At 36.4% G+C, this 17106-nt stretch overlaps 1 protein-coding gene across 3 annotated transcripts in view; it reads right to left on the bottom strand.

Annotated features, from left to right (window-relative positions):
- Positions 1 to 15304, bottom strand: part of LOC127964099 (receptor-type tyrosine-protein phosphatase S) — a 50688-nt gene extending 35384 nt beyond the window's left edge. The window contains exons 1-2 of one of the 3 annotated variants that reach the window (XM_052564293.1): positions 15228 to 15304; positions 13265 to 13304 (exon numbers count right to left, since the gene is read on the bottom strand). The gene's annotated coding sequence lies outside the window, so the exon portion shown is untranslated. Of the gene's footprint in view, positions 1 to 9303; positions 9575 to 13264; positions 13305 to 15227 lie in introns of those variants that run through there. The other 2 variants (XM_052564345.1, XM_052564412.1) reach the window with 2 other exon arrangements.
- Positions 15305 to 17106: the final 1802 nt, after the last annotated feature.

The raw sequence follows: 17106 nt of genomic DNA, 5'->3' as shown, positions 1-17106 counted from the left end.
CATACGCTACCCTGCCTAATCTGGAAAGAACAGAGATCATTATGATAACCTGATATTTCCTGCTTCAACTCCATTTGTGCCAGAAGTCGATAGCTAAGTTTTGTGGCTACGTCTGTGTGCATATAAGAGAGACAGAGCAAGAGAGAGCAAGAGACAAGAGACTATGAAAGAAAGCAGACAGCAAGTGTGTATTTGTGGAACAGTGAGACATAGCAGCTGACTAAACAAATCGTCATCTTTTTTACTTATTCAAAGATGCAAGGAGTCAAATAATTGATATTTATTACTAAGGCACCAATCACGTTAACATACACAGACACAATTAGACTGCAGTTAGGTGATATTTAGTCTTGATGAGAGGGCTAACAGCATGTCATACAACACAGAGTGTCTGTGGTGAGCTTTTAGCCTATTTGGAGTACATGTTAAAAAGAGAGTTTACATAAAAATAACACCTTTTTTTGTATTTATTTCATTCATTTATTTCAGTCATTCCAAACACATAGCCTATTTCATAGAATATCCTGCCTGTTATTTTACATTCAATTAAAGTGAATGGGTACCAGACCACCAGTGTTGAATCTCAAAAATGACAAAAAAAGAGCACCATAAAAGTGGCCCATATGATTCATGCAATATTTTCCAGGTCTTCTGAAGCCATACATTAACTCTAACAAACAGATAAAAAATATTGCTCTTCATTCTCAAATATTGCACCTTTGATGTCTCATATTGTGCAGGCTTTCCTATCAATCTGCAACTTTACATGCACACCAATATGCTTATAACTACCAAAAATCATTTTACTGGTTTACATGCAAACCAATGGCCCGGCAATGCAAGAAAACCGTTTACAACACTTTTTTTTTTTTTTAAAGGTCAGTGACAATGAAACATAAGCATTCGTGCATTCCACACATAGTATGCTATTTAGCATGTGAGTTCTCAATGCGGCGCAAGTGTTTTTGCTAGTTTCAGCCCAATGCCGTTCTCATTTTCCTGTCCTGACCGCTTTGTTTAAATAGCAAATGCATTTGTGCGCCCATGGGTGTGCTGGTCTAAAAAATAGGTGTCTTCAGGCGCATTGTTGGCGCGCTGCTATTTTCAGGAACTGAAAATATACTGCACCATAGACTAATCAAATCTGGTCTAAAGTCTGGCGCCATATTTTTTCTTTGTTATTTAAAGAGCACGTTAGTAATATGTGTCTATTACTATTTCTACACTTTGTTTATTACACACACAGGGACAGGCAGCAGCCCACAAAAATGTTTAAAAATTATATTCCGCCATAGCGAACCCATCATGGAGCATGCGCAAGTGGTTTTTAAATAGGATGGGAGATGAGACTCTGCTTGGTTTATTGCTATTTATGTTAAGCACAAAAAATACCCATTACTCATTAAGTGAATAGGGCAACCAATTTAGACCATGCACCAGACATGCCGACCGCTTTCCCATCGCTAAACTAGCAAAATTGGATTCGGACGGTCACTGAGTGCACCTTTAGACCATGCACTTAGATTGTTAAAATAGAGCCCATGGAGTATAAAATATATTTATGTTATATACAACACTTGCATGCGTTCCTGATACATATCACACATACATATTTCAATAAGCTGATCGAAGAATGCAAGTTAAGGTGTTGGGCAAAATTAGGGTAATGGGACAAAGTTGTGTTTTGATCGGTCACAAGATAGGTGAGAAGCAATGCTGTTTGATGTCATTGACTTCAATCCTGACAAAACATTCACTGATGCTTTTATGGTGCTTTTTGTTATTTTAGAGAACTTTCATTAAATGGAAAGAACTGACCAGGATATACAGTAGGCCCATTTAAAAAAACTACCTTCTGCTCTCCACAAAATAAAGAAAGCCATATGGATTTGGAATGATGTGAGAATTTGGGAGAACTATTCCCTTAATCTCTACACAACTTTTATTTTAAACCACATGCCCTGTATTTCAAGTGAAAAAAAGATCTACAATTCTGTAGGCATTAAAATGGCTACAATAAAAACTCAATAGACGAGCCACTAAACTCCTTCTCAAACTCTGACTGAACAATGCACTCTTATTTTGCAGAACAACATCAGTTTTTATCTATTTAATCAATTTGTGCTTGAGCAGCATTTTATGATGCATCTTATTAACTATGGACCTGCAATGCCATAAATACGACTGTTGTACTATTAATCTGTCTTCAACATGGGGTTCTTCACAGTACTGCAGTCATTTTTGTTTCATTAAAATGTTTCATTATCCCTCCCACATTAAAATGCATTAACCAAAATTAAAATGCACCATATAATCGACTCTGTCTGTACATCATTAATCATTTTAACGGCATTACAATGTAAGCAAGCATCATAGAAAAGTAAATAAATCCAAACATTTGATACTATATGCATGTTATTATAGGACAGGCTTCAAATGTAACAGGGGTCCCTGCTCTGTCTCTTATCCACCAGGGGTTCCCTGGCCTGAAAAAGGTCAAAGACCCCTGCGGATCTTTCAAGTAAATCTGTTATCAAATCTGGCATTAACGGTGGTTACATAAGCTGTTTGCAGTATTGGGGAGGAAAAATACTGTGTGTTTCCCAGTGTTTGTCCAAAATTGCAAATAAACGCTCGCTCAATAAGATATAAATCACTAACTAGAAAGAGAAATCACCACCAGGTACTAAGACCTGAGTTCAAGACCATGTTTTCTAGTTTTGAAACAGCTTCTCATCTCTAATATTATGCCTGCCATCACATGGGCAATCAAACATATAACGGCAAATAAAGACAGTTCTTTGGCCATATGGCCACTGTAACTCAACACAAGAACTTGTTAGTGTATTACAAACACAAACTCTACAAAACCCCTCATTAAGTCTCTGTACAACTAATGCAGCTGTCAGGGCAAGAGACAGATGAGGACAACATGACATGTAGATGTGGGACAGTCTCGCTGGCAGGCACTCATTGCTTTGACAACGCAGAACTCCAATTAGAGCTACTTTGACGTGGAGCAGCTGTGACAGTTAACAGGTACACACATCTCTCTCATTCTGGCCAAAAGTGACCTGAAGCTTCTACATATGGAACAGCCTGCATGACATGGATCACATGGGTCTTCTGCGTGTTCCAAGTGACTTCTTCAAACTTTCACGGTTGCAATTCAATGCATCATTTAAAGACCTTCTAGATGTTTCAGTCTTCCAAAAAAAAGGAAATTTATTTAGATTTGTTCAACGAAACAAATAAACAAAAAGAACGACCAATCCGGATGTTTTGAACAACCGAAACACCGCAGAGCCCAAAGTTCACTTACAGACCCAGTGTATGTCTAAAATAAGTAACTATATGTAATGGGGACATTGTGATATTTAGTTTTTCTGCAATATACTGTAAAGAGATACAAAAAATACAGGAATTTTTACCAGATTACATACATACAGTAGCTACTGTATATTTAGAAAGAATTAATTATTTGAGAGTAAAGGCGAGTTCAGACTGCATGATTTTCAAAGAAGTTGGGTCAATCTTCTTTTCACACTGCATGACTATCTTAGCCAGCATTCAGTCACTGCTGTGTTCACACTGCACGATGGATCGGCGACAGAAGGTTTCACACTGCATGACTTTACAATAGGAAGAATCGCAGACAACTCTGTCTGTCACGCAAACTACGCTTCACAACCAAGCACACGTGAGATGTGACAAGGAAACAACGCGATATCACACGTGCAAGACCGGAGTTTTCACGTGAGACTGGGATAGCTCAGATGAAATGTCAAACAGACACGGGTGCTCCTGCTAAATTTATACTAATGTATCTTCTATTTCATGGGTCCAAATAGACCAAGAAGAAAGCCTTTTTCTGAAATGAAGCCATGCTTGCTGATATTGTGGTCTATAACTCCTCCCCGAACTCCCGCTGCTCTGTATCTTGCTCTCTCATTGGCTGTCGGTCATCGCCGATGTAGTTTAGTTTTCAGTCAGAACACTTTTCAGACAGCATGATTTTGAATCACCGGCATTGAATCATTAGCATGGCAAATATCTCACGGGCATCGGCGACTCATTGGCGATTCTCTCAGATCGCGTCTTTGCTCATTCACACTGCGTGATTGTCACTCGCGTGAACAAGCTCAGATTTGCCTGTGATTTCGGGCATTTGTCTGCGATTTCTCAAAACCTGTCGGCGAGCCAAAAACTGGGCTAAAATCCTGCAGTCTGAACTCGGCTTTAGTGGGGTGATTTTATTGGGGAGTGCATCAGCAGCATAATAAATAAATTAATAATAAAAAAAACAGAAAATCTTTCTTTTTTTGAATATTTTTTTTTTTACTTTTCAGTAACAATTTCAGAAATCTCTTTCTCTTTTAGTTTTCACAGGCCACATTCCCAGTATTTTTTATCAATTTAATATGAATAATGAACAATCCAATAAAGCCATACTTGAACCATATATATATATATTTTTATTATTATTATTATTATTTTAATGGAACCCCTAAATACATATTTTGAGAATAGGTGCTTAAATAAAAACACTTAAGACAAACAGCTTGTATTTTATATCCTGCAAATGGAATTTGTAGCACCAAGCTAAAACAAACCATAATCCCTACAACAAGCCTTTTTAAAGTGCCGGATCACTTGCGACTCAGGATCATTCATCTTCTTTTTTTTTTTAATCATACACCAATACTTTTCCCTGCTGTTCAAAATTGGAACATGGCATGCAAGGCATATTACATAGGTACTTTATTTCTTCATATACTGTAGCTGTCAGTAAAACTAGCAATAAGATTGTTTATTAACCATTTATGAATAGTTGGCTAGTGCTGTAACAGTGTGTTCCTTTATGTGGCAATCAAAGGTATAGCGTGCAACTGAACAGACTCAACTAGATAACATGACATTACAGTCATTACTATATTTAATGATCTAGCTTAATCCAAAATACAGCAGTGATATTTCATTACCTACATACACATTTACTTATGTTACGTTAAAATGCTCTACAGAGACTTCAGGGAACATTTCTGATGATCTAAGCATCGATAAAATCAAACTGATTCATGAAACTGCACAGTTTTATTAAAACAACTTCAGAATAACGTGTATCGACTACCACATTATAAGCCATGGTGCTTACTGTATGTGGATAACACTAGCTTCCTGTTTGCCCCCTTCTCCTCAGAGGCAAAAATCCTTTAATAAAAGGATCTGAACCTCTAGTTCATGAACTGTCCATCACCACGAAGTCTCCTTGATCATCACTCTTTGATGTTTAGCTTATAGAACCCATCCTATTAAATTAAGCTTGAATATGCTTGCATCCTGCAAGACCTGTGTACAAGCTCACAGAACCACACATGCTTTACTGAGTTTTTAAAGGTAAAGAGTGTAAATATTTCACTGTTCGTGTACTTTCTCTTATCTCAGCTTCATTTGCAGAGACAGCTATAAGATTTTAGGCTCTGTGGCACTTTTAAAACATTGCTCCGTTTACTTCCCAACAAGCCCAACATAGCAGCAATGGCTTAGCCAATTTTAGAAATCTGGGGCAGGTTTATCTAAACAATGGAAGATGGACAGAATTGTATGGAATGATATTCCGGACATTATTCAAAAGGAATTACAAATTGTATTTGCAATTGCGTTTTCAATATGTGGACCCATAAAATGTGACATAATCCAAATGCAAATGAAAATCGCACATTACCATTTGAATTTTCGTTTAAGCGAACGCACAGTGTCCGTTTGCAATTGTGTTTCCCATATCTTACGAGCTATGAGCCTGTCATATTTAAATAACAATTTTAATTACCACATTTGGTTTTTCACTCTCTCTGCACTGCACATGTAAACTGCCAAAACTCAAATGGGATCGCAATTCCTTTTGCATTTGAATTTCCGACATCTACACTGAACCTATCAATCAAGTGACAGGGGTGGGTGACATTTTATTGGGCGTGTTTGCATTGGGAAGTGATGTCACTCAAAGTCGACGGTAATAAACAATTATTAATAGACGATTTTGTATAATGTTTTGAAAAATGGAAATAATTGGTGAAATTGTGGAAGACATAATTACTGATGATGGTGTTCGTCAAGGCCACAAACACATATAACCTGTCCAAAACCAAATGGCTTCTGAGTAAAAGGAAATCTGTACCGTATGAACTGTCTTCAACTTGCTGCATGAGTGTCAAAATGTCCTCCACAATTTCACCAATTCCATTTTTCAAAACATTCTACAAAGTCATCTATTAATAATTGTTTATTACCGTCGACTGTGAGTGACGTCACTTCCCAATGCAAACACGCCCAATAAAATGGCCCCACCCCTGATACTTGATTGACAGGTTTCCGTGTAAATGTAGGAAATTCAAATGCAAAAGGAATTGCGATTCCATTTGAGTTTTGGAAGTTTACATGCGCAGTGCAGAGAGAGTGAAAAACCAAATGTGGTAATTAATATTACTAATTAAATATGACAGGCTCATAGCTCGTAAGATATGGGAAATACAATTGCAAACGGACTTTGCATTTCCATTTTAAATTTGGCAGACACTGTGCATTCGCTTAAACGAAAATGCAAATGATAATGCGCGACTTGCATTTGTGTTTGGATTATGTCACATTTTATGCGTCCACAAATTGAAAACGCAAATGCAAATACAATTTGCAATTCCTCTTGAATAATGTCCGGAATATCATTCCATAGCATTGTTCGGGGAACCTGTTTAAATGCAGTCATTATCTTTGCAATGAAATTATCACTGGGGTCAAAACAATTACATGTGCATCTTTAAATTTTACAGAGGTAAGCATGACTTAAAACATTTCTCAAATGGAAGACTTCCCAACAGATGTAGTAATGCTCAAAAATAATGTTAAAGAAGTTAAACTAACCGTCAAAACAGATTAATGCTCAATAAGTAAAGTAAGGGATAATGTACAGTAAGCCGGTCATTACTGCAAAATTAACCCTATATTCTGAGGTTTACTTTGCAATAATGATCATCTCTGTACATTAATAAATAAATGGACATGAAGTATCGATTTGAGCTGAAATTATTTTATCATGTAAGAAGAAAAAGATGAAAGATCTAGACTTGAAACTAGCACAGCCATGTAGGAAATTGGTTGTCAGTTGTGAAGGAAATCTTTTGATTGATCATAACTAATATTCCATTTCCCTGCAGGCCTAACATTTGTCTGCTTTAGTTAGTGTGTAGCAATAATGGATGCATATGGACAAGATGGTTAGGTGTCTGTCTAAATATAAATATAACCATAAAAACCCATGACTTGATTAACAAGCTGAAGTCGTCAAAAACCAAATCATGTCAACTCTGCCATGCATCTTTGCTATATAACCTGTTTCTCTGTGAGGATTCTCTGTGATTGGTATGAGCAAAACACTAGTAACGAATTAGAAAACAAGGATTTGTAAAGAAAAATGGATTTCCATGTAAAGAGGAGACTGGTTTTCCTATTTGCTGTAAACAAAACTTGGTTCTCTTGAGACTTGCATATTCTCACATTAGCTTACTGCTGCTGCTCATATATCATACGTATATGAAATAACACCCATATATAACATTCATGAAATTACCCCATAGCAGATCTATACAGGTGGAGCTGGGGCAGGTGGAGGGTTTATGAAGTGCGCTGCAACTGCTACAGAAATCACTCGCCAAGTACTTGAATGTTGAGCTCATTCATTGGCTGCTGATGTGAAAAGAAGCCAACCAGCTGCTTCATGTGAATAATGACGTGATTATCTCAGATTGAGTTTGAATTTATAGGCATGCGCCATCTAGAGTTTAATGACATAATTTTGTATAATGTTTAAATTTATTTTAACAAGTTATACATTTATTTTCCATTTTTATGTATCAAGTACAAAAAGTATGCAGAAGTTCTGTTCCATATCACTGTGCTTCATCTACCAGTATTTAAATCCAGGAATAGGCTACATCACAAACTCCTCACTCTTTTGCATTTCTATTCTCTCAACAGTAGCTTGAAACACACATAAATGTAAATTTTGGCAGTTTTGCACCGATTAATCATTCAACCACTTAATAATGGCTATTGAGTACAAGCTCTTCTTAAGAAGGTTAGAAATCTTTTTCAAAAAGAACCCTTAAACCCTATGGTTCTGACAGTAATGCACATGCAGAACACTTGTGCTGATCAAGCCTTGAGTACTGAGCACATCAGTGCTATTAAACTCTTCTCCAGTTTCAGGAAGAGATTTTACAGCTAGCTTTCAGCTCAGTGTCATAAGCACAACTTTCACTAGCAGAGGCACTTAGGACCCACACCTATAAATGGTATCAGAGATGAACGTCTGTGCAATAAGCACAAGAATTGTGCCTCTGTGATGTCTGCATTATTAATATAAACCATATGCTGCTGAAGCTGAGGCAACCTGCTTTTCAAATAGTGCAGGTTTTCAAATGCTCCTAGCAACCCTTAGTCTGCAGGTATGGAAAAGAAATAAATTATTCAAAACTAAGAAAATCTCTTTCTCTCTCTCTCTCACTTCGTCCATCTGTCATTTTCTCACAGCTCTAGGCATTACGGGTCAAACACTTCCACCTCGCTCAGACCAACCGCCAAACTCTCCGTTCCACAAAATTTTTTCTCTTGCATATACAAACCTTAATATCCAAACATCATAAAATCCCTTCCTCCCCCTTCTGTCTGTCACACACACAAAGAGCATTAAGAGGTATAACAAAAGTAATCACACATAATCCCCTTCCATGTGAACTTTGCTCAAATGTAGAGTCATTCAGTTTATTGGTCGATTAAGAATATGTTGTTAATGATCCATGCAGAACATTCTGTCATAAACAGTAATACTTTAAGCTCAGCATAATGCCCTGTAGCACTGGGTTCCCCGAACATCACTGAATGATCTAAAAGGCAGTAGTAGGGAAACCACAACAAAAACCCAGTCAATTAAGACAATAAAGCAATTGCAAATTCCTATATAAATATATGTATATATATAGCATAAATATGACAAATAGAAATATTAAGAACATGATGCAATACTCCTTTTCAAAAACACATTACGTTATTATGCTAGCAAAATAGCAGCCAAAAAGTGGGAATGTGCATGCAATTTAGTCTTCTGTATTAGCCTGCCTATGATTTACAATAAAGGATTTCCCATCGATTCACGTGCAAAAAGGGGATGACTGAACATAACAATTAAATTATTTTGTCATTTCCTCTTCGATAACCGGGGAGGGGATGAGGCTTTTAATCCTCGCCTACCTGATCAACATCGCTGTCGGGTCCAGGTTTTCAATCTGGTTTCACCGGCTCGGTACCGCCTGTGAATTCATCTAGAAGCACCAGAGTTATAATCCAGAAGCCCGTCCTCTCCTTTCTGATGATCACCGGAGCTGGGCTGCACTATTAAATGCACAAGAGCAGCAAAAGCACTGCGTGTTTCCAGCGCGCGTAAAGAGCTCGCAGGTCTTTCTCTTTGATGATGCTGATGCTGTGTGTGCATGCAGAAGCGCTCGCGCACACACTCACGCGCAGCGGAATATAGGGGACGGGCTCGAGGCAGGAGGGAGCGGCGGCGGAGTGACGTCAGGTGCCCCGGAATGAATCTCCGGTTCAGGGAAAATAAATAATTTGGAGACATTGCATTTGCACATCGGAGAAACTTCCCAGTAAACGTCCAGAAACTAGGCCAGTGAACGTTGACAGTTTGTAAAGTGACAGTGCAGGGTCCCTATATCTTCATCTTTAACATCCTAAATAGTTCACACACAAAAAATCCACACTTTTTACTACAAAGAATACCGACCTGACATTTATGAAAAACATCTTCATCCTGAATACAGTTCCAACAACCTTTCCCTATGTTTTATTGCGTTTAATTACCCAACTATTACAAAATATAATAATATAATTATAATTACCATAATATTCATATAGTAATATTAGTAACATTTGTAATATAAATATATATATAAGATATAGTATATATAAAATATATATTCATAATACCAGAATTATGGTATTGTAAAGACATTATTATATAATGATAAAATATGAATGACATATTTTAAAGATGAAGAGGAGTGTCTATGACATTGTGTAATGCCCTTTTTTTCATTTCGTTTTTTTCCATTAAAAAACAGTAAACATTAATTTTATAATACACACACACACACACACACACACACACACACATATATATATATATATATATATATATATATATATATATATATATATATATATAGTATACTAATAAATATATTAAAATATGATGACATTGTATTGCATATTGCAGTATTGCAAATATGTGATTAATAATTGTAAAAAAACCTATTGTATGATTGTCCATTGTACAAAAAACAATAAAAAATCTACATGCAAAAATGTTTCTCAGGAAGTGAGAAATATAGGGACACTTATGATGAACTATTTTAATTAACTTTTTATTGCAGCAGAATTTAAATATATGCAAACTGAGGTGCCATTTTTTCTAGTGGGCTGAATTTGAATTATACATGAAATAAATGCAGAATTAAATTTGTTTCACTCTCATGATCTTGATGGATCTCATGATCTGATGGTCTTTCTCTCTCTCTCTCTCTCTTTCTCTCTCTCTCTGTCTCTCTCACACACACACACACATGGTTCACAGTCACAAAGTTGTATGCATCATCAATACCCCAGTTCCCAGAGAGGTATGTAAATGAGGGCATTAATTTGCTTTAGTTGCAGAAAGTGCTCAGGTAACCACAGACCCGGCAGCCCTCGCATAAACACACACACACACACACACACACACACACACACATAAGGAAGAGTTATTTCTGGAAACATCATTAATCGACCGTATGAATGTAAGGTTGCATGTATAATGCATCATACAAATAATTTTTTTTTTGTATGTTGGTGGATAGATGGAGGTATTTGATGCTCTTAATCAGAATGTCAGTGTAAGAGCAGGAGACACTCGACATTTTGCACCAAATGAACACACAGCATACCAAACACATGCACTCACACACACACACACAGCATAGTGCTGACATTTAATTACTCTCGATCTGGCCTTTGAAAATGAAAGAGAAGAAGGACTATCAGAACTTCTATCATCTGTGATGTGTATCCTTTGGTGAACTGTTGATTAAAGATTATTCAGCATTATCTGTCACTCAAGCGATTTCTGTGCGTGTGTTTTCTTTCAAATGGTTGGTGCTCTGTAATCCTCACACTAATCTGATTTCTTGTGTGAGTGTGAGCACGTGAGAAAGAAATAGGAAAAAACAACCCATCCCATCCCATCCCCCAGATATTCATCCTTCGTATCCCCCTCTAACACACACACACAGACACACACACACACACACACACAGACACACACACACAGAGGGCATTATTGTGATCACATGGCCAGTGTCTATTTTCTTGTCAGCTGAATTAAGTGTAAAAGACATTCTCATTACACTGATCAACTCCAGATGACTTCCTACTGTACTGTACATGAACTCGTCTACATTTAATTCAACTAAAAAACAACTAACTGAATAGACATAAACACATGCACACAAAGAGCTGTTAGTCACAGTTCATCTATGTGTGAACCTAATCTATTCTTACAGTATGTTCAACTGAAGTGACCATAATCAGATCTTTTTATGATATCCACACTATTGCACATCTAAAAAAAAAACCTTTATCTCTGTCACTGAGCGATTGCATGTACACATTTCTGGTATTTTCTTTACATTTAATAGCTGAAATTCATTTCAGATACAAAATATCAAACAAATAAATAATGCTTTTTCTCAGAACATTTCATAGTAAACTGCACATGTAAATATAAACATGTTCCACACTGTTTTACAACTAGAATGTGTGCATGACTTGTAAACCTTCATTTTGAACAATATATCTATTTTTTATTTGAAATGTGTTGACGGTATGATATATACAGTATATATATATTACTGAATGTAATTTGTTCCTGTGATGCCAAAGCTGAATTTTAAAGCAGCCATTAACCCAGTCTTCAGTCAATGGTCTTTCAGAAGCCATTCTAATATTTATTACTATTATTATTATTATTAACCTGATACATTTGTGATAGATTTGTATTTATTTATATATTGTTTTATTCTGAATTCATTCAGGCTATCAATTTTTACCTATCATGTGTTCCCGGGGAATCGAACCCCCAACCTTTGTGCTTGATAACGCAATGCTCTACCACTTGAGCTACAGGAACAATATAGTAAACAAGATAACCAGTTACATTTGAATGTCTGAGAAAGTATTTTGTTTTCCCCTTCGCTCTAAATCCCTCTCAGACGAGTGAGCATAGAGAGAAAGTGGAAAAAATCTGAGGTGAAGCTGAAGCAGAGTGATTACAGACTTCTGAGCTGAGAGGGGAAATAGCTGTCACTTCACTCCCACACTTTGGCTTTTATTGCAACTATTTTCATGAACAGAGCAGAGGGAAAAAATGTAGAAGCTAACTGGCCATATTTAGTATGAAACGTGAGTCACTCTATTATAATTTCTTGTTTCTTAAACTCAATTGTAAAAGCAATATCCTACTCACAATCATACTGTTGTACCGAAAAATAATATTAATACATTTACTCAGCAAAGATGCAATAAATTGATCAAAAGTGTCAGTAAAGACATTTATAATCTAACCAAAGTTTCCTATTTCAAATAAATACTGTTCTTTACTACTTTCTCTATTTGAACTTTTTATTCCTCAAAGTGTCCTTAAAGAATATGTATCAATATTATATTAATAATTATAGTATAATGTAATAGATTATTATATAATACAATATAATAATTTATATTATTATAATAAAATAGTATACAATTTCTCACCCATGCACAATATCAGAGCATGTGCATTTCTTTTCAAGTCAAATTTCTGCAACTAACTTGCATTTGTCTTTTGTGTTGCATTTAATTAAATTATCTGGAAACTGCTATTAAGGCCTACTCCTGAGGGCAAAAAAAAAAAAAAGATCTAACCAGTCAAGGTTTTCTTTAAACACAACATGGTAGAACTGTTCCTCATCCTTCCATTAAATCAAGCACAAAACTGGCTGAGGCTGGAATGGTTGGATATATTATATGTATGATTTCTATAGAACAGAGCAACCAACTGCAAACCAGCACTGGAATAACTAGTGTTGGGTTGAGTTTGAGGTTATAAAGTGCATCGAGGTGTTTTTACCTGTTAGTGTCCCACATGATGCTGGTCAGAGTTACGGAAGCTGATATGAGATAAAAAGAAGAACATTCAGTATTAACATATATTTCAGGTTTTAAAATGTTAAAACGTCAGCCTCCAGAGGAGGGCAGCAGCAGTCTCACAGCATGAGAAAATGTCTTAAAATCAACAGCAAAAGTTGTGGCTCCTGCTGTGTCTGTTTTCTCCAATGGTTTATTTGCACCTTCTATTTATAGATGAGCTATGTGAAATATACTATCTTCATCTATCACTTTAATGCACTACCAGATTCATAAGTACCATAAGTACCACCTCTAATAAAGAGATGGAGAGGAAGGAGAGTGAGAAAAAGAAAGGGATAGTTATTGAGCGACTGAGAGGAGAGGGGGAAAACGATCTAATGCATCTAATGCAGCTCAAGTTAAGCACATTATACACACACACACACACACACATGAGAAAGACAGACATGAGGAGTGAACCTAGGAGTGAATGAAAATATATGGAGAGAGAGGGAATGAAAGGAAAAGATTGAAAGAAAGAAACAGAGAAAGAGAGAGACAGAAAGAGTGAGAGAGAAAACAGACAGAGGAAGAGGGACAGATGAGGTACGTATGTATTTTTAGTGGATTACATCGTCATTGTCAGAAAGAGTTGGATGCATCTGTGAGCAGCTTTAAATAATGCAGCAGTGTATGCACTATAAAACACACACGCACTCTAACGCGCTAAATCCGCAGAGGTTTTATGGTCATATACAGTATTCATGTGTGCGGTGTTTGCTGTGAGGCTTGACGGAAGCTGGTCAGAGAGCTACTTCAGGACCAACTGTGTGAGAACACAGGAAGAGGGAAACAGGGTTTGGGGAACACAGAGAGGCGTTTGTACTTGTGCATGTAAAAAGGGAAGCAGTCTAAAGCGTCAAAGAGTGGCTCTGTTCCAAATCCTAGTGAGCTGTTTACTGAGGCTGCATTTTAAGACATCTTCATATGTGATGGCTTTTCGCAAATTAGGCAGCATGACTGCTCCTTCTGATATTCCTATTTTAGACCAAATTGTAAATGCATGTAAGCCTCCACAGTGAAAACTACTAAAAAGTCATGGAAATGTTGACTATAAGCAACACAGTACATACAACATACAGTAATATTTTGAAATATATTTAAACATATTTTTAAATGTAATTTATTCTTGTGATGCAAAGCTAAATTTTCAGCATCATTACTCTGCATCATTACTCTTCAGTGTCACATGATCATTACAGTCATGGGGTGCTTATCTCATATCTTACTTTTATAAATGTTGAAGTAAATATAAAAGAGAGACATGATAGAAAAAAATCATCACAAAGACATATATATATATATAAACAAAAATTGCATATAAAAATAAAGTTGCATATATATATATAGTTGACATAAATGGCTGACATATATTATTAACATACTGTATGTATGTGAATTATATATGGTCTTATATGTTAACACATAAGGCAATATCACTCATAGGGCAATACTGGGTTTCTTAAAAAAAATAAAAATAAACTTCTGAACATCAGTGTATATTTAGGTGACTGGCTTTCTCTCCCATGCTCCCACCCAAAGTTTTGTGAACAGGTATGAAATTCTGTGTAAATGGCACCTACAAGTGCATTTCAATGGCAAAGTTATCGGTTTGACTGACCAATGGCAGTTTGTTCAGACAATTAGACATTTTAGCTTTACAACTGGATCATTTTATTTGAGTAAAGTTTATTTTATTTGTTGTTAGCTTAGCAACATGCTACCTATCTAAATATATAAAACAATTGTTGCTCGAGTCACATTTGTTTGTCACAAGCTGCTGCTGTCTATGCAATATAAAGTGTTCAAAAAAACACTTATGAACTGGCATGCTATTTAGCTGGGCTCACTGGGTTTTGGACAGAGGCAGTGTGTGTGAATGTGTGTGAATGCAAACAACTTACATGTGCTAATGTGAGTTTAAACAGAGTCTAAACTCAGCTGTCTCTCACTGGGTGAAAGAAGGACAGACTCCACAGGACTCTCCTGAAAGATGAACAACTCATTAAACACACACACACACACACACACACACAATTTTCCGGTCTAGTTTGGAAACAGCTGATTCAGGTATTCTACCACCAATGCTCTCAGATCAAGAGACATCTGTCTGAATATGAGGGTCTTACTGTGAGTGTGTCACTTTAGTAAGATGAAATGAAATTATGTCTACTATTAGATTGTCTGTACTCTGCCTGACAGAAAATGGTCGCATATTCAGTATATACATTACTGTTCAAAAGTATGAGTCAGTAAGATTATATTTTATTTTATTTTTGTGTTATTTATATTATATTTATATATATATTCAGCAAGAGCCAAGGAAACATGTAACTGACAAAAAATAAACTGTAAAGAAATGTACAAAATCCACTAGCAAATAAATAATAATAATAATAATAATAACAATGTTATTCAGCATTTGAGAATGTTCCACTGTGCATCTGGCGTTTGGTACAGATTTGTTTACATTTGATTAGTGACCTAGAAATAATACAGAAAACGTCAGGCAAAAAAAAGAGAGAAACATTTCGCTGTAGTCTCAGGGTTTTGGAATCCCACTGTATGCTGTATAATTTGCAAACATTTGGATTGGCTCAATTTTTTAATATAGACCATAAATGCGAGAGACCACGCTCAAGTGTAAGATTGCTGTGACAGAGGGTTGTTTTTTGGATTTAAAGGACAAAAGGGTGAGAATGCAGTAAGAACATGTGGTCACTAGGTTGTGCTGTTCACTTTCTTTCACCGACCAACAGTATTGATCACAGACTGGTTGTGAAATTACCTGAGAAATGTAGTGGAAACAGTAATTCAGCACTGCTTATTTATTAAGTATTATGTTTGTGCAATACAATATGCAATGTTTTATAGGGTCTAATACGCAAAGTGTGCATCCTCATATGTGTTCCTGAGTCAGACAGTATATAGACTGAAGAGGCTAAAACAGTCAGCCCTGTGTGTGTGTGTGTGTGTGTGTGTGTGTGTGTGTGTGTGTGTGTGTGTGTGTGTGTGTGTTTGGGTGGGTGGGTTTGAGAGAGAGAGAGAGAGAGAGAGAGAGAGAGAGACCAAAAGGGTTTAATGAGAAAGAGAGAAGACATTTCACCCCCCCCCCCCCCCAACGAATGGAGGTTTTATTGATCTCAGTGGACATCAGTGCCTTCCAGCATGGCCTTGTACAGAAAGGCACATTAAAAAATCTAAACAGTGTCAGAGTGTTGAATATGAGATAAGACAAGCCTTAACTACTGGCTATTTAATACAAAAAAAGATGCAAAAGTGGCCTTTTTGAATACCACCATTTTCATGCAGGCCCAGAAGGAATCTGCAAAGTTTTCACATCTTCTGTGATGAATTTACGAAATTAAAAACTCAGTAAAATGTGAAGCTGAGCTGAGCTGTAAATTTAAAGATTGATCTCTGCCATGTGCTGCATTTCAGTTATCACCTCTCATTCTCACTCTTGTCACCCTGCTTGTTAGTTTTTCCAAGCTGTAAAAATACCAGTATGAAGATCTCACTTACCTCTGTGTTCTATTTTAGTCGATCTGAAAAACAGACAGAGAGAAAGAGAGAGAGAAAAAAGAGAGTGAGATGAATACAGTCATCCAAAAACACAGCATTACACCAACACTTCATTATCATGCAACTGTTTTCCATACAAAAGATCAAAAATGCAGTCTCCATGAACTGTGGCAATATCAGATGCTCTGTCATAGTCGATGTAACACAGTGATTCCCACCCAGGGCCATGCATACCCAAGAGAATACGTGGAAAGATTT

Source organism: Carassius gibelio, chromosome A1 (genome assembly GCF_023724105.1).
Source record: "Carassius gibelio isolate Cgi1373 ecotype wild population from Czech Republic chromosome A1, carGib1.2-hapl.c, whole genome shotgun sequence".
Taxonomy (NCBI): Eukaryota; Metazoa; Chordata; class Actinopteri; order Cypriniformes; family Cyprinidae; genus Carassius; species Carassius gibelio.
Note: the sequence above shows the minus strand (reverse complement) of the source record. Positions and strands in the feature narration are given on the sequence as shown.